The sequence below is a fragment of the Triturus cristatus genome, chromosome 3_2 (genome assembly GCF_964204655.1).
Source record: "Triturus cristatus chromosome 3_2, aTriCri1.1, whole genome shotgun sequence".
In the NCBI taxonomy this organism is placed as follows: Eukaryota; Metazoa; Chordata; class Amphibia; order Caudata; family Salamandridae; genus Triturus; species Triturus cristatus.
Genome location: NC_140584.1, coordinates 633,565,198 through 633,588,701, shown reverse-complemented (window position 1 = coordinate 633,588,701; position 23,504 = coordinate 633,565,198). Strand labels below are relative to the sequence as shown.

The window sequence follows — 23,504 nt, the reverse complement described above, 5'->3', positions numbered from 1 at the left end:
GGGAAGCAGGACACGGAGGTAGGCGCCCGAGGCGCGTGCGCACTGGCAGCCGGTGGTACACCACAGACAGCCACGCACGGCATGCACCCAGGTGCCTCGGGATGGGCCTAGGGCGGACTGGTCGCCAGGCCCCTTCTCGAGGGCCAGGCGTGCCGGCGGAGTACCTTCACGGCAGGACTCGGCGAGGGACCCTGCCACGGGCGAATGGGGGGTCTGACCTTGTGGGGGGACGAAGGGGAAGCGGAGCTAACCCTGTGATGGCCTAAGCCACGTCCCGCGGAAGCCCCGGGGCAATTGACGATCGAGTAAACCCTCAGACAGGCATAGGCCCGGGAGTAACCCAGGGCTGCAAGGTGCGTTCAAAGTGTCGATGATCAATGTGTCCTGCAATTCACACTAATTCTCGCAGCTGGCTGTGTTCTTCATCAACGTGCAAGCTGAGTGATCCACCGCCAAGAGTCACAGGCAAATTTTCAAAAACGTTCATCCACCTACGGGCGCAGGAGAGGCAGGAGGAAGGTGACGCTGTCCGTCCACCGCCCGTGCGGCGAGACGGCCCGGGCGCCCCATTCAAGGCTTCCCCTCTGGGAGTCAGACTGAACCGTTGGGAGAAAAAACATTACCAGGCGCTCAGCCCAGGAGTCCCCCCCACCCGCGGGCAAGGGAAGGGGCTCCCAGAGTGATGGGAGCAGGCAGCCCCGCAGCCACCAGTCCCTCCTGGAGTAACTAGGGAGGATCACGCAAGTCTGCAAACCCCTCAGCCTGGCCGCACGGGACCAGGTCGAACCAGGTACCTGGTAACAAGGGAGGGTCACTCCACCTGCACATCAGCCGTCCGTCACCGGGCGGCCGAAGCCATGCGGGCTGGCTTTTTTTAGCTCACCCCACCCTTGCCCAAGTCGGAGGCGCCGGAAGGGAAGAGCCAGGCAGCTCCCCATCCCGCACACATCTCACCGAGAAGAGCTGGGGTCCCCTCGCAGGTCCTCGGCCCCTTCTCTTCCAGACCCACCCTGCCTCACAAGAAGGGCCACTCTTCGGTCGTCCGGATCCCAGTGGAGCCCGGGACAGTGGGTGCCAGAGAGCACAGCCGGCTGCAGGTCCTTTCGAGGGGGGGGGTGTTACAAGCCCAATGATGCACTGCCATTCGGTTCCTCCCACCGCGTGGGTCATGCTAGGTGAGCTTGGGTTCCATTTCGGGAGAGCCTACCGCTGTGACCCTCCCAGGGAGGGACAGGGGCTGCCCCCTGTCCCCGGTCCCTTGCGTGTCAGTCGGGTTCACCCCAGTGGAAGAGGCCTGCCGAAGGCCCGGTTCTCGCACGAGCAGCCCATGCGGCCAAGGACCGCTCCGCCGGCTGGGGCGTGCCAGGACAGGGCAGGGTCCTGTGCCTATGGTGTGTGCTTGCAGGAGGCAGCCAAGGGCTTTGGGCTGGTGCCATCAGTCACTCGGGCTGCTCCGCCGTTAATGATCCTTCCGCAGGTTCACCTACGGAAACCTTGCTACGACTTTTACTTCATCTAGATTGTCAAGTTTGATCGTCTTCTCAGCGCTCCACCAGAGCCATTGCCGACCCTGGCGGGACTGATCCGAGGACCTCACTAAACCATCCAGTTGGTTGTAGCGACGGGCGGTGCGTACAAAGGACAGGGACTTAATCAACACGAGCTTATGACCCGCACTTACTGGGAATTTCTCATTGATAGGAAATATTTGCAATCCCCAATCCCTATCATGAACGGGGTTCAACGGGTTACCCGCACCTGTTGGTGAAGGGTAGACACACACTGATCCGTTCAATGTAGCGCGCGTGCAGCCCCGGACATCTAAGGGCATCACAGACCTGTTATTGCTCGATATCGTGTGCCTGAACGCCACTTGTCCCTCTAAGAAGTTGGACGCCGACCGCTGGGGGTCATGTAACTAGTTAGCATGGAGGAGTCTCGTTCATTATCGGAATTAACCAGACAAATCACACTACCAACTAAGAACAGCCATGCACCACCACCCACAGAATCGAGAAAGAGCTATCAATCTGTCAATCCTTTCCGTGTCCGGGCCGAGTGAGGTTTCCCGTGTTGAGTCATAATAAGCCCCAGGCTCCACTCCTGGTGGTGCCCTTCCGTCAATTCCTTTAAGTTTCAGCTTTGCAACCATACTCCCCCCGGAACCCAATGACTTTGGTTTCCTGGAAGCTGCTCGGTGGGTCATGGGAATAGCGCAGCCGGATGGCTAGTCGGCATCGTTTATGGCCGGAACTAAGACAGTATCTGATCGTCTTCGAACCTCCGACTTTTGTTCTTGATTAATGAAAACATGCTTGGCAAATGCTTTCACTTTGGTTCGTCTTGCGCCGGTCCAAGAATGTCACGTCTAGCGGCACAATACAAATGCCCCCGGCCGTCCCTCTTAATCATGGCCCCAGTTCCGAAAACCAACAAAATAGAAACGGACTCCTATTCCATTATTCCCAGCTGAAGTATTCAGGTGACCGGCCTGCTTTGAACACTCTAATTTTTTCAAAGTAAATACTTCGGACTCCCAGGACACTCAGTCAAGAGCATCAAGGGGGCGCCGAGAGGCAGGGGCTGGGACAGGGGGTAGCTCGCCTCGCGGCGGACCGCCAGCTCGATCCCGAGATCCAACTACGAGCTTTTTAACTGCAGCAACTTTAATATACATAATTGGAGCTGGAATTACCGCGGCTGCTGGCACCAGACTTGCCCTCCAATGGATCCTCGTTAAAGGATTTAAAGTGTACTAATTCCAATTACAGGGCCTCGAAAGAGTCCTGTATTGTTATTTTTCATCACTACCTCCCGAGTCAGGAGTGGGTAATTTGCGCGCCTGCTGCCTTCCTTGGATGTGGTAGCCGTTTTTCAGGCTCCCTCTCCGGAATCAAACCCTGATTCCCCGTTACCCATGGTCACCATGGTAGGCACAGACAGTACCATCGAAAGTTGATAGGGCAGACATCCGAATGTATCGTCGCCGTCACGGGGACGTGCGATCGGCCCAAGGTAATCTAGAATCACCAAAGCAGTTGGACGAGCCTGGATTAGTCTTGGTCTGATGAATGCACGCATCCCGGGAGGTCAGCGCTAGTCGGCATGTCTTAGCTCTAGAATTACCACAGTTATCCAAGTAACAGATGGAGAGATCAAAGGAACCATAACTGATTTAATGAGCCATTCGCAGTTTCACTGTACCGGCTGTGTGTACTTACACATGCATAGCTTAATATTTGAGACAAGCATATGCTACTGGCAGGATCAACCAGGTAGCCACACCTGCTGATGGGGTGGGTTTGGGGGGCCGCATGCCCATCTCCCCGACCGGACAACCTTCGCGCAGCCCTCCCTCTCGGGAGCCTGCTGGGTGAAGGAGCCCATCCATCTGGGCGGGAGGGCTCACTGGAGGGGTGGAGTGGTGCGGTCACATGGGCACCGGCAAGCCCAGCCATCTCCCCCAGAAAGGAGTGTTGGGCTGAGGCGCAGCCTGAGCGAGACGCAGGGGTGCCGGAGCCTGATGGTCGTTCCGAGCTGCTGTGGAAATGTGCTGAGCAGAGAGGGATAACAGCATGGCGCACGGGGCCTACGAACCTGCTGGGCAGCAGCATCCGAGGGACTGACGCCAACCGACCCCTTCGGCTCAGGTCACACCACTTGGGGAAACGAGCTGCCAGGGTCGCTCGGCCTTCGCTCTGCTGGGTAGGGTGAAGGGCCACCCACCAGGCAGCAGGCCCTCAAGTCGGATGGTCCATGCGGGGAGGAAGCTCCTTGTTTGAAACAAAAGCCAAGGCTGACCAAGCATTCCATCCCTACGGACCAAGAGTGCACAATCGATCAGAGTACGGCCAAGGCATCCCCTGGCAGGCCACCCTGCGCGGGGGATACCAACTTCAAATCCCTTCCTGCTCCCGGGGCGAGCAGGCTCAAAGGAAAGGCCCATCAGGAAGGGGCTGAGAGGCAGGTGCGTACCCGGGAACTTGGGGACCCCAGCAGGGGGGCCAGGGTGCTGCCTTCCCCTGTCTCAGAATCGCCAGACCTCACGGAGGTCTGACTGAGCAAACTCAGAGAAAAAGGACCATTGGGAAGGGTCTGAGAGGCAGGTGCGTACCCGGGAACTTAGGGACCCCAGCAGGGGGGCCAGGGTGCTGCCTTACCCTGTCTAAGAATCGCCGGACCTCACGGAGGTCTGACTGAGCAAACTCGGAGAAAAAGGCCCATCAGGAAGGGGCTGAGAGGCAGGTGCGTACCCGGGAACTTGGGGACCCCAGCAGGGGGGCCAGGGTGCTGCCTTACCCTGTCTAAGAATCGCCGGACCTCACGGAGGTCTGACTGAGCAAACTCAGAGAAAAAGGACCATCGGGAAGGGGCTGAAAGACAGGTGCGTACCGGGGGCCCCGGCAGGCAGGCCTGGGTTCTGCCTTCCCCTGTTTTGGAATCGCCGGACTTCACGGAGGTCTGACTGACCCTCTCCCTAGTAATCCAGAGAAAAATTACCCCCCTTTCTTGTATTTCGTGCACACGAGGTGACAGAGGGGACCCGAGGCGCGAATGCACCCGACCTCCTGGATCCCTCGCTGGGATCTGGAAGGCAAATGAGCCCTCATCGGGACTTCCAGGGCGGCCCGGCCATCTGGTCGCCCCATTGGAAAGCATTGCGTGTGACCCATGGAGCCTGTCCCGGGCACTTTGCCATGCCGTGGGCCGGAGGAGGGAGGCCTCCGGACGGAGGGGAGGTGTCGTCCGGGCATAACCCATCTGGTCCCCGGCAACGAACCGCCAGCCCAGGAGGGGTGTTGCGGCATACCCTGCCCCTAGTAATCCGGAGGAAGGCTACCCCTCTTTCTTTGAACCTGTGTGCACCGCCAGGCTCAGGGGACCCTAGGCCCGGTGGCCCCCGCCCTCCTGGAGCCCTGGCTGGGATTGGGGAGGTGAATGAACCCTCATCTGGACTTCCAGGCCAGCCCGGCCAGCTGGTCGCCCCATTGGAAAGCATTGCGTGCAATCAGATGGCCGAGGGGATTGGTGCGACCAGAAGGCCGGGACCAAAATAATGCCAATATGCCTGCCCCGAGCCTTCACGGGAGGGCTACCGCCTGCCCTTGCAGGGCTTGGGGGTTGCAGGGCTCGGGGGCTGCATGGTTTGGGGGTTGCAGGGCTCATGGACTGCAGGGCTCGGGGACTGCAGTGCTCAGGGGCTGCAGGGCTCGGGGCTTCAGGACTTGGTGGCTGCAGGGCTCTGGAGCTGCAGGGCTCCAGGGGGCTCAGAGACCCCACGCTGGGCCTCAGGCATGGGGAGGCCCGCATGTGCTCCTGCGGCCCAGACACCCGGGGAGGACTGCCTGGGGACCCATGGAGCCTGTACCGGGCACTTTGCCCTGCCACTGGCCATAGGGAGCCCCAGACGGAGAGGAGGTGTGGTCCGGGCCCAGCCCATCTGGTCCACGCCAGAGAACCGCCATCCCTGGGAGGGGTGTCCCAGCATACCCTGGCCCTAGTAATCCAGAGGAAGGCTACCCCTCTTTCTGCGAACCCGTGCCCACCGCCAGACTCAGGGGACCCTGGGCGCTGAGGCACCTGACCTCCTGGAGCCCTGGATCGGTGAGGTGAATGAGCCCTCATCGGGACTTCCAGGGCAGCCCAGCCATCTGGTCGCCCCATTGGAAAGCATTGCGTGTGACGAGATGGCCGAGGGGAAATATGCGACCAGATGGCTGGGACCGAAAGGACACCCTTCTGCCTGCCCCGAGACGAGCCTTCTTGGAAAGCATTGGAAAGCATTGCGTGCGACCAGATGGGCAAGGGGAAAGTTGTGACCAGATGGCTGGGACCGAAAAGACGCCCATCTGCCTGCCCCGAGCCGAGCCTTCCCGGGAGGACTCCCGCCTGCCCTAGCAGGGCTCACGGTGCTCGGTTTCCCGGGGGCTCAGAGACCCTGGCTGGGCCTCAGGAACGGGAGGAGCTCTCAGGCCTGGACGCCCGGGGGAGGACTGCCCGGGACCCATGGAGTCCATCCGGGCACTTTGTCATGCCGTGGGCCGGAGGAGGGAGCCCCCGGACTGAGGGGAGGTGTAGCCCATTTGGTCCCCGGCAAAGAACCACCAGCCCGGGAGGGGTGTTCCGGCATAAACTGCCCCTAGTAATCCGGAGGAAGGCTACCCCTCTTTCTGGGAACCTGTGTACACCGCCAGACTAAGGGGACCCTAGGCCTGGACGTGCCCGACCTCCTGGAGCCCTGGCTGGGATCAGGGAGGTGAATCAGCCCCCATCTGGACTTCCAGGGCGGCCGGGCCATCTGGTTGACCCATTGGAAAGCATTGCGTGTGACCAGATGGCCGAGGGGATTGGTGCGACCAGATGGTCGGGACCTAAAGGACTCCCATCTGCCCGCCCCGAGCCGAGCCATAGCGGTAGGGCTCCCGCCTGCCCCTGCAGGTCTCTGCACCAGGGACCCTTGTCCCGGGCAGATGGACACTTGGTAGGCCGCAGGACGGGGGCTCCCAAATCCAGGCCCCGGGGCCGTTCCCTGCTTCTCAACCCAGCCAGGCCGGGTTATTTGAGCTTTTTTATGTTGCCTGTAAAGAGAGTTCAAAGATCTGAAACAGTTCAAGACAACTGAAGACCAATAACAATGAGCCTTTAGAAGTTCATGTAGTTTAACTGCCTATTGGACGAAAGACTAAATTGCATTCTGACATTAATTTACTTCAAGCCCAAAATATATAGTAGAATGATGCCATTGATACGACTGGGCAAAGTCGGTGACCTATCAAACATTAAATATTCTTTTTAGACTGCACCAGATTTGCAGACCACAAAGCAGGTGAAATTTTAATGGAAAAAAAGAAGATTTAAAAGTGGTCCCGTGCTGCAGTTGTAAATGTCTCCTACCACATTGGGCCAGGAGGGACAAATGCTTACTTTTTGTCTGAAGCACTTCACTTTACCTCTTTCCTCGTGGCCTGGAATCACAAGTTCGGAATTCTAGCAATGGGGAAAGAAGTAGGAGGGGGTATAACTCTTATAATTCTATGTAGCGTAATCATGCATAATTACCCAAAAATTCCACAAGATTACACAGAATTGCACGAGAAGAGTAATTCTGCATTTAGCGCTATTTTCTTAGTACAAATATGCTCGCTTGTGTCCAAAATGGATGTGAGACTGCATTTTATGCTAAGAAATGTTGCTAAATGCAACAGAACACAATTAGAGAGCATGTGTAGGTACACACACTCGATAAATATGCTCTTGGGGTAGGATTCTTCCCAGAAATTACTTTTAATTGTGTAAGTGGGTGAAATTGCATTAGTATAGAAAATTCAGTGTAAAGAGTAATGCAGAATTAGTTGAAATATCACCCAGGCCTAGAGAGATGACACACAAGAGGCAGTGGGAAAATACTAAAACCTGCAGTTTGATATCCCATCAGTGCTAGGCAGAAGAGACCAGTCTTGAGCAAATTTGTGGATCTTCATACTTCTTTGCAAAGTGTAAACTCTCCAGCTTTGCTTAACTATGCAATTTTAATTAAAACTTTGCAAATCCATAGCCTTTACCTCTTAATTTTGCAATTGGGAGCAACATTTCATTCAAGAGAAACAGGCACAATAATAATAGATCTTTGTGTGTGTGTGTGTGTGTGTGTGTTTGTGTTCATTACTTTGTATCAGCATATATGATAACAGGCTGCTTTTAACTTATTTTTATCAATAGAATCCCCCCCAAAAGAGCTTTAGAGATAACCTCATCTCCCAGTACCTTCAACCTTTTTTGTACATCTATGTTGATTTTTAGGTTCAGTCTAGAGACTGCTTTATCTGTCTCACCATCCCCCCTCATGTTTTCCAAAACTCCTAATAAAAAATATAGGGGCATATTCTCAAGCTTATTATCGCCGCTTTAGCAACCGTTTTCAGTCGAAAAGTGGCGATAATGGCATTGCAGTATTAGCAAGGACACACTAACGCGTGTTTCCTTGTTTTAGCACCGGTTTTCCTTACGCCTTGCATCACATCTCTAATGAGATGCAAAGTAGGCGTTTCATAGCAAAACCATATAAAAATATCGCTATCTGTCCTTCGCGGTATTTACAAGCCCGCCCAGGACACATATAGCGATATTAAAACCCGCTCTAACCGCGGTTATCACCGGTATTTTACGTCTGTGAAAATCCTGACTTGACTATCTTTTACATGGGAGGTGGATTGTACTGCTTAATCCACATCTCCCTATCACTAAGGATTCCCCTATCAATGCAGGTTTATCACTGGATTCACAGCGATAAATCTGCATTTCGCCGGTATCGCCGGATTTTTCATCGCCGTAGAGATAAGCGTTGTAAATAACGCGATATCTCGGCAATCAAATCCGGCGATAGCCGGCGTTAAACAAAATCACGCTAAGCGCGCTCTGCAATATTTAGCGCTGATCGTTGATGCCCCATACATATGTCTATAGACAGAGAAGATGTTGGCCAATTGTCTTCATCAATTGGTCTTTTCAGCTGTCATTCAAAGTTTTTCTGGCCACCACAGTATACAGCATGGGACAGCCCACTTCAGCCATTGGCTCTCTTGCACGGTGAGTGACGGCATTTTGCTTGTGCACGTGCACATACTCCTAAAACATAGTTCAAGTCTTTGCCAGAGATGGTTTTATTATTTACTTTACTGGCATTTTATATTTTTCAATATTTAAGTTTAAAACTACATAAATCAACATGCTGAACGCCTCCTGTCTTGTGTATAGTGAACCCCAGAAGCGCTGCACATCCTTCAGCTGGGACACAAAGGTGGGAGTTGAAACTGCATGGCCATCTTTTAATGGAATGGTGTATCCTCGGGTGCATGTAAGGGTGGCTTATCACTTCGATTTGTTGGTGGTAACTTTACAGCGAATAAACATTCAGCAACGGGAGAGGCATGTTTTTTCATTCGTTGGAAAAAATAAATATACTAGGGGCATATCAGCAAGGGCCGGCGATAATTATCGCTCAGCGCTCTTAGCGTGAGGATAATTATCGCCGGCCAACTCTGAATTTTATCACAGAGATAGTGTGCTATCAGCAACGCTTATCTCCAAAGCGATAAAATTCAGAGAGAAAGCTGCCAATTGTGAGATTATCGCTGGAAATACAGCGATAATCCCACAAGGTTTAGCGATAGCTTGCTGATAGGGATAGACATACTTAGCCATGATATCCACCTTACATAGGATATCATGGCTAAGTCAGAAAAATACCAGACGTAAAAAAGCATTGTTAACCGCGGTTAGCGCTGCTTTTGTATCGCTAACAGGGTTAACGATATCCTTGAAAATAGGAGAAATGTCGCTTAGCGACATTTCTCCTATTATTTTACTCTGGAACTCCCCCTTTGCATCTCATTAGAGATGCAAGGGGAAGCGTAGAGTAATAGGGTGTTAACATGCGAATTTGCGTGTTAGCACCCTGTTGCTGATAGGGTGCTAGTTTTATCTCTGCTTTTTTGGCTTTTAAAGCCACAAAAGCAGAGATAAAGCCCTTGTTGATATGCCCCTTTGTGCCTTGACAAATGGCAACCATACACTATGTATGTACACAAATGCATCAGGACCTGCCCCTAAATTATTGTATTCTTTTTCACTGTGTTCAGTTTCCAATGCCATGTACCAGAAAGCAATATGCAGCCTTCTGGGAGCTGAAAGAACCTCCTCCGTACGTCTTACGAAGGCATGCAGGTAAATCAAGGAATGCTATGACTGTCTGTAACAGTGCCCTCTGCTGCTGCGGCACATTTCAGTTAAACTCTATTGCTGAAACGAAGTGTCTTTCTGTGACATGTATTAGGACCAAGGTTCAATCCCGAGCATTCACTGTTAATGTTTTTTTCAAAATATTATCCTTTGCATGTCCATTCAGCCAGGAGAATTGTTAAATGATTTACAAACGTATCCTTCCAAGATAATATTAGGGTTGTTCTATATTAATTCTGAAAACAATTGTCCTTAAAACGATTGATGAGAAAGTCCATGAGAAATCCAGGAAATGTCAGAGCTTCTATAGCTGAGTTGGTAGGCGAGGACATCCCTAGGTTGCTATTTTAAATCTGATTGAACGGTCTTCACAGTTCATAAGCTAAAATATTATCGCAGAAATGCAGCTATTTCCAGGCAACCAGAATAGAGGTGCATGGTAATTCTCTTGCAACACAGTGCCAAAAACCCTCAATCAGTCCCATTGGATCACAGGTTTAAGTTCCATCTTTAATGACCAGTATTAAGCCTGGCATCTTTGGCATATTTTTCTCCTTCCTTTTTGCTTCTGACCTCCTAGTTTTTGACTGTGTACTGCATTTAGTTTTTGCTGGGTTTAGAACTCTGGGCACTTCACCACTACTGTTCAGTGCTAATGTGAAAGCTCTCCCTGTGTAAAATGTGATTGTGATTGGTTATCCATGATTGGCATATTTGATTTACTGGTTAGTCCTTAGTAAAGTACACTGTTTGTGCCCAGGGCCTGTATATCCAATACTAATACTGGGCCTGGAGCAGTGATTGTACCACCCACATGATTAGCCCTGTAAATGTGTCTCAGATCTACCACTGCAGTGCCATGTTGACCTAGCAAGTGCACCCACTTGCCAGGCCCAAACCTTCCCTTTTCTACATGTCAGGCCCCCCTAAGGAAGGCCCAAGGTAGCCTCATGGGCAGGGTGTGATGTATGTGAAAGGTGGGACATGTACTGGTGTGTTTTATATGTCCTGATGGTGAAATACTGCCAATTTCACTATTGCAAGGACTATCTCTCCCACAGGTTATCATTGGAGCTGCTTTGCAACATCTTGCAAGTGTAACTTTCATTTGGGAAGAAATAGAGATTTGGAGTTTGGACTCCCTGAGATCAGGATTTAAAACTACATATTTTAGTGAAGATGTTTTTTTAATTGTCTTTGAAAATGAAACTTTTAGAAAGTGAACATTTTCTTCCTTGACCATGCTGTGCCTCTGCCTGCCTGTGGAATCGACATCTGGTTTAGACTGACAGCTGGGCTTTTTGTGCATTCACTCTAGACAGTCACTCAAAGGGAGCTTAGGTTTGCCCTGAATATGCTGATGGCCCATCACCAGGCTGATGAGTCTTCCTGAGCTAGAGTGGTGGGATGAGTTGTCACTGACACCTGAATAGGCTTTTGCCTGTCCTCTCACAATACTGTCTCTGACCCCTTGCAGTGTGTCTTGTGCCAGGAAAGGACAAGGCAGGATCTGTGCACTACAAAGACTCTCCTTTGCAGTATGCCTATTTCAAAGGCCAAAAGGGCTAGACGTATTTAACCTGTAACCCCAGACTTGTATAACACCTCTAGATCAAGAGTAGACTCAGCCACGAGGAAGAGCTATAGAGCTGGCAGGTGAAGTACTGCCCCTTTGCTGTGTTTGCTTTGATGTGTTGGCCTGCAGTTGCTGCTTCTGTCTTGGACAAACTAAGGAATGGACTTTTGCTTTGGTGTTCTATTTTGGTGTTAGCAGGTGGCAAACCTGTGTGCTTTCCACCTGCTAAAATGTCTCAGGGCCATCAAAGACTTCACCCAAAACTCCACTGCTTGGAGTTCTGACGTGCCAAGTGGTGCCAATTCCCATTCTGGGACCTTGAATGTGGCATCTACTGCAAGAAGAGCTGGAAATCCATGCATCACTCTTCAGCGTATTTTTTCCTACTGCAAGCTTGCCGTGTGGTTTAAAAAACAATGCATCACCGTTGTGCAGTAGAAAACATCTACGCATCATCTTTCCGTGGCTGAGAGAACCATCGCAGCCAGAGTCCAGAGCACCGTGTCTCCGATGTCCAAGACCCCTGCTCAGACTCCAATGCAGGCCCTGCTGTGCGCCTGAAGGAATCGACGCATCCCCCGTTCATGGCCGGAAGAATCAAGGCAGCTCCTATTTTGCCGATGCTGCATTAACTCCAGCGCATCTTGATTTTCCACGCATCGCACCTGTGCACCAAGTCGACATCAAGGCTGGGCTTCAGTAAGTAACCGAGGCCATGTGTCCGTAGAAAGGATGCAACTCCGCCCCACACAGTAAGAAACCGGCGCACTACCCCTCTCACAGTAAGGAACCGACACATCAACTCCCCTGTGTTGCTGTAAGGAACCAACACATCCCCTCCCCTGAGAGTAAGGAACCAACTCATCAGCTTCAATGCATGTAAGGAGCCAATGCATTGCTTTGCTTTCCAGACCCTCACCTCCCCTGTGACTGTTTTCATCTTTGTTTTTCACGTATCCCAGGTACTTTGTGCTAAAATTGACATATCCATAGTTATATATGGACTAAACTGTTTTATCCCTTTAAAAGTGATATCTTGATTTATGTATGTTGGATTTTTGCCGTTTTGGTCTTGTTTGGTTTAGATAAATATTGGTTATTACGCTAAACATGTGTGGTGTACATTTGTAGTGTTTTCACTGTGTTATTTTGTGTTTATATACAAATGGTTTGCACATTGTCTCTGAGATAAGCCTGACTTCTGGTGCCAAGCTACCAAGGAGGTGAGCAGGAGTTATCTCAGCTGTGTTGACCCCTTACCCTGACTAGAAGGTAGGTTCCCCACTAGGACAGGGTGCAAGCCGCTGCCAACTAGCGACCCCCATTTTTAACAACCTGTATTTTGTTCACTTCATTTTCCTCTTATTCGCTTCCAAATATTGGCTTACATATACATTTTGTTAGAAATGGGATTTCTGGTTGGCTAAGGCTTGCGCCAAAGCCATGCAGAAACCACCACTCTAGTCAGGGCAAGGAAGTTACACGCCAAAGATAACCCCTGCTCACCCCCTTGGTAGATTGGCACGCGCAGTCAGGCTTATCCCGGAGGCAATGTGTAAAGCGTTTGCGTGCGCACACAGCAACAACACCCTAGGCCCACCACAAAAGAAACTCCAAACAAGGTTATATATAAAAATAGCCTTTGTATTATAATAAGCACATTAGATAATAATCACACCATTTACACTGTGCCAACTGGCACTGGGCAGTATCTACAGGGGACTATTTACACCAGACGGGGCCAATGGACCACCGTCAGAATCATCACAAATCACCAATTGTAAATGTAGAACATATAGTAAATGTAGCACACAACCAGTATCTACTGGTAAATTTAGGAACTTAGCATGAGATCCTGCAATGCAAAACAGTGGATGCATAAATCACTTTGCGCATGAACCCCCTTAGTTATAAAACTATATTAGGCCCAAACCTCACTAGCATCACACATTACGCAATAGGCATTATAGTAGGCATCACAAGTGTAAAACCCTTGGGAAATAAATTGACATAAAAACAGTGTGCCCCAATCGGGGCACAACGCACTGGATCTGGCCCCAGGCCAACTGGTCTCTCACAGGGGCTGAAATGACCAATGTCCAGAATGTCTGGGCTGGCTGCTCATGCAGCAAAGCAAAAAGCGCACAGGGGCACAATCCTAAACGTTGCAGCTGCCCACCAAGTGCTGGGCAGCTGTGACAATGAGCCTGGGCACCAGCGTGCCCCCTGAGCCCCAGTCAGGGACACTAAGTAAGAATTAATGGGTCCCAAACGTTGCAGCTGCCTGCGTTCTCGCAGGGCAGATGGAAAACCACCAAAACAAGCACTGGCACTGCGGGGGCTTTAGGAGTCCCCACTGGGAATCTCAAACCGAAATGGCCATAATGTCCCCCTGGGACTTCTAACGACAATGTGCCCCCAAAAGAAGTTAGAATTGGCAGGAGGGGGGGTGGGCACCGGCAATGTGGCCCGACGCCCCCTCTAACAACTGCACCAATGAGCCCTACTCACCGGCTCTTCTGGCTGCCCTCCGATCTGCTTTGGGTGCCGCTTCTGGCCCCTGCAATACTTTGGGGAGCCCCCCTTCCCCGGGGCTCCTCTGGGTCATGACGTTGGGGCAGGGGGAGGGCACCGGCAGTGTGCCTTCGTCAGCCCCGCCTCCCGGGGCTTCTTTTCTTTTCCCGGTCTCCTCCGTTGACCCCGACGGTCACCCTGGCAGACTCCCAGGGAGCAGGATACCTGCGGGGCTCTCTCTTCACTATGGGAGCCCCGCTTCGCTTCGGGAGACCACACACGCAGGGCTCACACCGCGGCTGCAGGAGCCCTGCTTTCCCACCTCCTCTCGACTTCCTGGTTCCGGCACGGCTTCTGTCTCGCGGCCCGCCCCCAGAAGGGTGCCTGACTTCTGGTTCAGCCCGGGTCGTGGCGGTGAATGCTTTCTTACTTCTTGGCACAATATGGGGTAGGCTCCTGTCACCAGCACGAAGTCCCTGGTGGGGTGGGCACCCGCTAGGGGTATAAAGACCTCACAAAGTCCCTGGTGGGGTGGGCACCCGCTAGGGGTATTAAAAATGGCAGATATGAGGGGGAATCCCGCTGGACTTCCTCTCAATGCGGGGTGGGCACCTGTGAAATACACAGCACTGCCGGGTGGGCTCCGGCACTCGTCAGCATAAAGGGTGGTGTGGGCTCCCGCCCGGTTTCACGGTCCTGTGGGGGAATCCCCATGCCGGGATTCCCTCGGGTCAAAGGGCAGCTCCGCACTGCAGAGCACACCCATTCCTTCTCTGCTGCCCCGAGCAAAGCGCTCTCAAGGAATAAAAATGTAGCGCTCCCCAGGCGCTATAGTACACAGTTCCAGGGAAAGTCTTCAGGATGCAGGGGGGGCAAAGGCTGGGCCCAGGGGCCAGCTCACAGGGCCCTCCAGCAGGGAGGCAGTCCCCAGTGGCGGTATCTCCTGGCGCCCAGCAGCAGCAGGCCCCCCTCAAGTTAGGAACACAGAGAGAGAGAACCTTCTTCATGGGGTCACAGCCCCTTTTTATACACAGATTTCCTTTGTCACCTAGGTGCAGGGCAAGGGGAAAACCAGATGCAAATAGTTCTGGAGCACTTTGTTTTGCTCAGCCCCTCTCCCTATTCACAGGACAGACTAGGGACATCAGACGCACCACAGGGGCTGGAGCCAGCATTGTGGAGGGAAGGCACAGTCCTATTCAGGTCCCAGGTGCAACTCCTCCCTCCCATCTGCATGCAAATCTCTCTATTCACCACTGGGCTGACTCACCCTGGCTCCTGGAATTCCCCACACCATCCAGCACTTGTGAATCACAAGCCAGACATGCACTCCACATCAGGCAGGCAGACACACAGCACACAGAAATGCCAACTTCTAGAAGTGGCACTTCTCCTATAGTTATAATAAATCCGTGTACATCATTGCGCAGCATTTATTCTTACGAGTTCGCACATACTAAACTTGACCCTGCACTCCTCTCACATCAGGAATTACTATGAACACACATATCCCCCATGCATTCCTATGGGAGGGCAGGCCAGCCTCACTAAATGTAACACAGAACGCACGCACTTTACACCGGGACACCGGGACACAGTGCTAAAGTGCCTAGAGGCCTAAAACCACTAACACTACATAGGGAAAAAGGCTAGGGTAATTGCAATAAGTTTAGGGGTGAACCTGCCAAAAGGGCCAAGTCCAACACATTTCCATCTACATAATCATTGTTTGCGGTTGTGGAGCCACTAATGAAGTGAACATTGTTGCCCTCTGGGTACCTTTAGTCTGCCAAGGTTTCACATGTGCTCGGCATGCAGTAAATATTTATTGATTGTGTTGATACAATGGTATCTAAATACCTAAACTTCTAGATTTTATTGTTAAAGGTAAGCACTGACAGAGTGAGACCTGCGGGCAGCAATTCAAGTACTCATTTTCATTGCATTACTACTCATGTAGCAAAGTCATGAATTTCAATCAGTTAACTTAAATGATAAATAGGCCTGCAGTATTAAGTTCACCATTCACACGCACTTTGAGGTTCGAGACCCACTGACTTCGTTGTTTTACTTCTATAATTTAGGAACCGTAAATAAGCAGGTAGAAGATCACTATTTGTTTTAAAGATGCATCATTTCTTTCCTTTGATAGCCCCAGAGATGTTGAAAGCGTGTTCACAGAAATGTATATACGGCTACGCTTAATTTTACTGCTGGCAAGTTTGGAATGCCTCTGATGTCTGATAGACAGCAATGTCTTTGTTTTGCTCAACAGGATCTTTTATTGGCACCCAAAATGCTACAGGCACAGCAACTAGCAATTTTGATTCACACCCTCTAATCTTGAAAATTGCAAATGAAAGTTAACTCTCTTTTTGCATTTAACTTCTTTGCATCCTTATTGAAGCTAACATGATGCTTTGCTCTTGTCAAATCCAGTCAACATTCTAAACACTTCAAAAATGTTATTAAGTTATAATCTCCCACATCAACAGCAGCTCTCATAGATTTTAAAGTGAATGCATCATGGAGTTGGTTTGCATACATTTTGTTTCCATTTCATGGGTACGCTCTACAACATTAACTTAATTTTGCACTTTATTTCCAGACCACCCTTTATTAAAGACAGAGCAACATCTTTAACTTTTCTCTTCCAAGGAAACCCAGCAAGGTCTGAAGAGTATTGCCGTCTTCACCAACTCTTTTTTTTCGAGTGTTATAGCATAATATTACTACAGTGCCTGTCAGATCACGTTCATTTGTCAGGTGTCACCCTCTTTTCAGTCATATTCTCCCTCCAGGCAAACAAAATGCCTCCATGGTCTACAATGAGGTCATATTTTTGTCATACCTATATCACCCTCAAAAACTGTTCTTTCTCTATTGCCTTTCATGGTATCACCCTTTTAAACTCCTGACTTAGAGAGTCAGCAGGTTGACAAGTGAGCACTTCTCGCAGACTGCTCCTTCATTAATATACCTGGGATATGACTGGACAGTAAATCTGGACAGGGGGAACTGGATTTCATGTTCAATGAATATGTAATTTTCTGGTGCAATCTACTTCTTATTGCTCTACTGCTTGTGTTGATGAAGTTATGATCGCCTGACCTTACACCGAGTTGGCAGTTGTAGTAAGTGTGCCTCGCACAGAGCATATGGGCACCAGCCGTACAATCACACTCGGCACAAACACCGCCTGATGAGCAGCACCGCAGACTTCTTCCACGAACAGCAGATGATGCTCACACAGAGAAAACAAATGCAACGTAGTGCATGTGTGAGCATATTTGAAAGGCTTGTGCTGCCTCTCAGTTCTCCAGTGGTACCACATGCAATTACGAGCTACTAATGTTATCTGCTGAGAGAGTACATGTGTTACTGTTACTGCTTTGTTTTAAAGATAAGTGGCCAGGCTGATTGGCCTCCATGTCACACACAGAGGGGTGCAGGCGACCAGTGGCTAGGAAGCACAGTAACGTTTTGGTTTGAGTAATGACACTTTATTGTATGTTTGAATATTTTGTGTATTGTTTTAGTGATGGTTTTAATTGGGGAAATCAAATGTTCTGATGTGTGAAGCTGTGGTGTAATGCTTGAATTGACATTACATGAATGTTTCTTGTTATAGCATTATCACTACGTCTGATGCTTCCGCCTGTAGAATTGCTGTAACCTCTCTGCGTGCAATCATGCTTTCATCCACCCTACACTCCTTATTCATTCACGCAGGCACTCATCTAGTCTGCTTTGCCACTCATTTGTTAACCCATATTGACTCATTCTCACATTTACCCATTCATCCAGCCACACACAGACTCTCCTACCAATGCACTAGCACTTTAGCTTATCAAATGGTCAGACCTGTTGGTTTTGCCAATGCTTGTTGTCCCTCGTTTCACATTAATCGTATCAAGGTAAAAGGTTCATTGACCCATTGTACCTTAGCAGTGTGCCTGCTGCAGCGTTTGGCAACAGCTTGAGAAATATCTCTTGAAATCCGATTCTTGCTTTCATTCAATCGCCCCGTAAACAGATGATGCTTTCTTAATAACAAACTAGGTAAACCCTGCTGCCGGCACCTTCACACAAAGTTGTCGATTCTTACGGCAAAACAATAAGAATCTAACGATATAATTATACGTAAACGCAGGTTTATTATAGCACTCACACAATGCTGCCCAGTTGGTCTCTTCTGCTGAAGGCTACACTCAGAGCATTGGCAGCGCTGCTTTCCTTTGTCCGTTTAAACACCTCTCCGCGCATCAAATTGCAGGTTTGCGGCTAATGCCAGATCTTACCGCTGTACACACACTGTGAGCAAATGATATCTGAAATGAAAGCAGAGGCCTCTCTGCTGTATATTAGAGCAAAACAAATATAAAAGGGCCGCCTCTGATGGGTACAATTTCGAGGTTGGCAGAGGTCGCAGTTGCGGCTTCTCTTTGTTACTCCATGTCCCGGAGACTTTCAGAGCAGCCATCTCTGGAGTCTTTAGAGCACACGGTGGTACACATACTGGTGCTTTGGGGACCAACTCACTCGCAAAGGGATCCACAAGGAACTGATAGTCAGACATACTGTGTCACAGGAACTGATGGACAGCCATTGTCTGGCACAGGAACTGATGGACAGCCATTGTCTGGCACAGGAAATGGTGGACAGGCATTTTATGGCAGTGGAACTGATAGCCGGGCGTTCTGTTATGTGCAATAGTAAGGCACAGTATCACCCACAAGGGTATCCTGGCACTGAGCAGGTGTGTGTACCGAGCCCTGCTCAGGGTAGGGTGGTTAATTAAAAAGACAGGTCTTGTGGAATTGAAGAGAGGAGGAGGGTCTGATGTGGAGTAGGATGCTTTAGGAACAATGAAAGCGAATGCCTGTGATCCTAATCTGGTTCTGTGTATGTGTGGGTTGTGCGTGGGTAGAAGCTGAGCTTTCTGGGTAATTGGTGGAAGGAGATGTGACTTCAGGTAGGTGAAACCTAGTTGTGCAGTTCCTTGGAAGTGTGCATAAGGAGTTTGGCATGAACGCGTTTGTGGAGTAGGAGCCAGTGGAGTTCCCTGAGGTGTGGTGTGATGTAAGTTTTGTGTGGGAGGTTGAGGATAAGTCTGGCTGCTGAGTTATGAATGGTTTCCAGTCTTCTAGTGAGTTGCTCAGTGATCCTGGCATAGGGGGTATTCCCGTAGTTCAACTTGCTGGTGACTACTGTGTGAGTGATAGTTTTCCTAGCATAGATTACAAGCCAGTTGAAGATCTTCATAAGTGTATTCAAGGTGTGGAGCAGGACTCAGTGATGATGTTGACTTGTGCAGTCATGTTCAATTTGCTGTCAATGATTATTCCGAGGTTCCTGGTGTGGGTGCTGATGTGGGCCTGAGTTCGACAGGCCACCAGTTGGAGTACCATGGTGAGGTGTTTTTGCCGAAGATCACTATTGTCTTGTGGACGTTGAGCTTGAGACAGTTGGCTTTCATCCAGTTGGTGACTTCGGTCATGCAGGCGGTTAGCTTGTTTCTTGCGATATGGGTCGTATCCTGGTGGGAGAGTATGAGTTGCACGTCGTAGACGTAGGAGAGGATGTTGATGTTGTGTGCAACAATTGCATTGTTCAGAGGAATCAGGTATGGGTTGAAGAGGGTGGGATTAAGTGATGAATATTGATACACTGCACAGATGAGTTTGCAGGCTTCCGACAAGTATGGTGCCAGGCTAGCAGTTTGTGTTCTATCCTGTAAGAAGGAGTAGATCCAGCAAAGAGCAGGTCCTTGGATGGCAATCTCATGCAGTCACATGATGAAGATGGGCTTTGATAGTGTGCCAAATGCTGAAGAGAGGTCCAGGATAATGAAAGCTGCCATGTCTCCTCTGTCAAGGATCATGCAGATGTTGTGTGTGGTGGTGAGGAGGGCTGTTTCTGTATTGTGGTTGGGCCTGAGTCCAGACTGTGTGGTTACTAGGAGCTGGTGGTTGCTGACATTGTTGGTGAGACGTCTGTTCAGTAGTTTCTCTTAGACCCTTGCTAGGTATGGTAGGAGGGCGATGGGTCTGTAGTTGGAAAGCATAGCTGAGTCAGTGGGTGATTTCTTGAACAGAGGCATGATGATGGCATGTTTCCAGGTGTCTGAGAATGTAGCTGAGTCAAAGGAAGTATGGAGGATGGGTGTTAGGGTGTTAGTACTTCACTGACTGGTAGGAGTTATTTGGTGAATGCATGGTGGAGGCAGGGGTCAGATGGGCTCTCAAGTGGAGGGTTTTTATGATAGCAGCTATTTTTACGGTGGTGACAGTGGACCATGATGTCTGTTTTTATTCTTTGACCAAAAGGGGAAATTGCATTGTGAGATTGAGGGAGTCTGGTTGTAGATTGAAGATACTGTATATGGAGGTCATTTTGTTACACAAGTATTCCAAGAGGTTGAATACAATTTCCTGAGCACCAACAAGTGTACAAATTCAAATTGTCCAAATGTTCTTTTGATCCCAATCAGATGTATTTCTTCAAAAATCTTCTGCTTGACAAATCCTCATCATCAGATATAGCCGATACAGCCAACACGTTTCGTCAGATCACGATGTTATCACATCACTGACTTAATCAGGGCTATAATAAACAAACAACAACATCTAAGATCCTATTCATAGCACATAACATTCCTTCACCAAACACCCTGGTGAATAAGAATAAGTTACATCAAATCTGATGGTTCAGAAGATGCTTCTAACCCGAAAGAGGGACATCATCAGAGTTAGTCTAGAAACCACAGTATATGAAACCCAAATTGCTAAATAGAATGGGAATTAACGTGAAAGAACAAACCAAATTTGTGAACAGTTAAGAAAACATTTATGTGAATAAAAAAGCAATTCTCGAATCTTGTAGTTTTCACAACCTGACATGCAATGTGAGAACATCGTGATCTGACGCAACACGTGTTGGCTATATCGGCCATATCTGATGATGAGGACCTGTCAAGCGGAAGATTTTTGAAGAAATAAATCTGATTGGGAACAAAATAAATTTGAATTTGTACACTTGTTGGTGCTCAGGAAATTGTATTCAACTGTATTTAGGACTGGTGTTTCCAGTCCGGACTTGCGGGCATCAAATGGCAGCCCTCTTCCTTTTGAGCACCAGTTTGAGAACTGTTTTCTTTTTACAGAGAGCGAAAATCTGAATGAGTTTGCGCATGTGACCCTGCCACTGCATTGGTTGAAAAATTCCAAGAGGTTGTTGCAAAGGTCTTGTGAGGGGGTGATGTTGGTAGAGGTGGAAGGAGGCATGGTGAAATCTTTGATGATGGCAAGGCTTTCCTTGCTATTGTTAGAGCCAGCATTGATGCTATCTGCATGAGCTGTATGCTTGGTGTTCCGTATCTGATGTTGGCAGCGTCTTCGGGCTGACTTGAAGATGTCTTATCTTTGGTGTCTTGACTTGCTCTCGACTTGTGCTCCAGCTGCTTGAAATAGCGTTTTGTCAGCCTGAGTTCCTCTGTGTGGCAACTGGCCAGAGGTCAAAATGTTGACATTGGATTGTGCTTGAGCAGAGTAAAGATGTCGGCACATGTGAAGATCAAGCTGTTGCTGTTCTTGATGGCTTTCTGCAAGCTGCTGGTGTACTCGGACTTGAGCGCAGAGAGGGTGGTAGCCCATTCCTCTTCTGTGATGCTTTTCCAGCTGCAGCGGGCAGTTCTGCTTGTGATAGATCTGTGGTGGTGTGGATTGGGCTTGACTCTTGTGCTGCAGATTGAGGAGAAAATCGGGTCCAATAGGTGTCCAGGGATGTGGTGGGGTTCTGTAATATATGGGTGAGGTCAAGATTTGCAAGGTTTTCTAGAAGGGCCATAGAATTTGGATCAATGTGGTCTTCTAAATGAAATGTAAGGTCTCCAATGAGGATGAAGGCGCTTGCATTGATGATGAGGGTGCGATAAAGTCAGGGATGTCATTGGCGAAATTGGTGCAGGTGCCTGGTGGTCTTTATACAAGGTTTCCGCTCAGAGAGAATTTGTCTGTGATGTGCATCTTGAATGTGAGGTGTTCCATGTAGCTGGTGGGGGTGTCCCTGTGGGTGGTGCAGCTGATGGCATCTTTGAATATGAAAGCAACTTCACCTCTGGACTTGTGCTGACAGTCTTGCCTGGCAATCTGGTAGCTGACTGGGATGGCTGTAGGTGTATCCAGTGCAGAGGTTGGGTTCAGCCATATTTCCGTGAGAAATAGCAGGTCTGGTGCTTGGTCATGCAGTAGGTCTCATATCTCTGTGGCAAGTTTGACGAGTAAGCGGGTGTTGAGAAACATGCATGAGCGTGTGGCATGTTGTATGGGTGGTGTTTGGTCTATGTGAACATCAGTGGGTGGCTGGTTTTTGGGAGTGTGATAGTGTGGGGTGCTGTTGGTGTGGAAGTGTTGGGTCTTGGATGTGTGAGAGTGCATGGTACAGGAACTATATGAACTGGAGGCTAGGCATTGTGTGGCACAGGAACTGATGGCTAGGCATTCTGTGGCACAGGTACTGATATCCAGGCGTTCTCTGCTATTGGGACTAGACACCAGGGAATATGTAGTAAGGGAACCAATGGCCTGGCATCCTGTAGACAGGAAATAATGGCTAGAAATTGTGTGGCACAGGTACTGGTTACTAGGCATTCTGTGGCACAGGAACTTATGGCCAGGCATTGTTTGGCACAGGAACTGATGGCCATATATTTGTAATAGTGGCTTATTCTGTCCTACAGAAACTGATAACCAGGCATTCTGTGGTATATTATCCGAAGGCCAAGCATTTTGTGGCATAAGATTTGATGTCCCAGCATTATGTTGAACTGAACTGATGACTAGTCATTGTGCGGCACAAGTCCTGATGGCCAGGTGTCATTTAAGCGACATTTCAGGTTGTGTTGCCCAAACTCCTTGCGACTTTTATGTTGCCAGCCTCATATCTGTCTATTGTGAGAGGCTGACTTTATGTATCAATTCTACATTCATCTTCAAGTTTTTTATTGACTTCCTGTGATTTCATCAAGAGTAAAGCGTGTGTGATGTCTTTTGTTCTGACTTCATAGTCAGATTAAGTGATGTCACTTACAGTGAATCAAAGGTTGTATTTGGTACTTTTGTTATCCATAGCATTTTGATGTAAAAATGTGATATAAAAACTCTTATATTGCAGCCCTCTCTTACTGCTCACGATATTGTGGTTCCACTGGGCAAGCTATTCTGCTACTGCTAAGGTAGCTCCATGAAAGAATACAAGTCTCTCTGTCCCTGTGACTATCCGCCTGCCTTTGTGATACTCTCGGAAAAGAGATACCATAGTTAAACAATGCGTAGAACACTGCAGTGTAACTGTTATTAATCAATATAATGCAATCTGGCAGTCTAGTCTTCATTTCATTCAAATAAACAATTTGGACAAAACTGATGGGCCTGCTTTGTCATTTTCAGTCACTGGAAGGTCCTTTGTATGGATAAAGCAATTTGCTTGATTTGTCATGTTTTTCCTCATGTTGTAAATTGTTTCGTGCCCCAAAATCCGATTGGCATTTACACTGGTAACAGATTGTGTGCATTCAGGTATGTATTTGTAGGGTGTCCTTCAGTTCCTGTTTGGTCAAATTTTTCCTACTCTAAGAACTTTCATGGTGTCTGTGGCTAACAAGCAGGATTTTCTC

General features: G+C 49.3%; 2 non-coding genes across 2 annotated transcripts; both read right to left on the bottom strand.

Annotated features, from left to right (window-relative positions):
• Positions 1-307: 307 nt before the first annotated feature.
• LOC146857865 (5.8S ribosomal RNA) lies at positions 308-461 on the bottom strand. The gene has a single exon (XR_014980542.1). It is a non-coding gene; the product is annotated as a 5.8S ribosomal RNA (ribosomal RNA).
• A 999-nt stretch (positions 462-1,460) lies between these two features.
• Positions 1,461-3,278, bottom strand: LOC146857864 (18S ribosomal RNA). Its single transcript, XR_014980321.1, has one exon. It is a non-coding gene; the product is annotated as an 18S ribosomal RNA (ribosomal RNA).
• Positions 3,279-23,504: the final 20,226 nt, after the last annotated feature.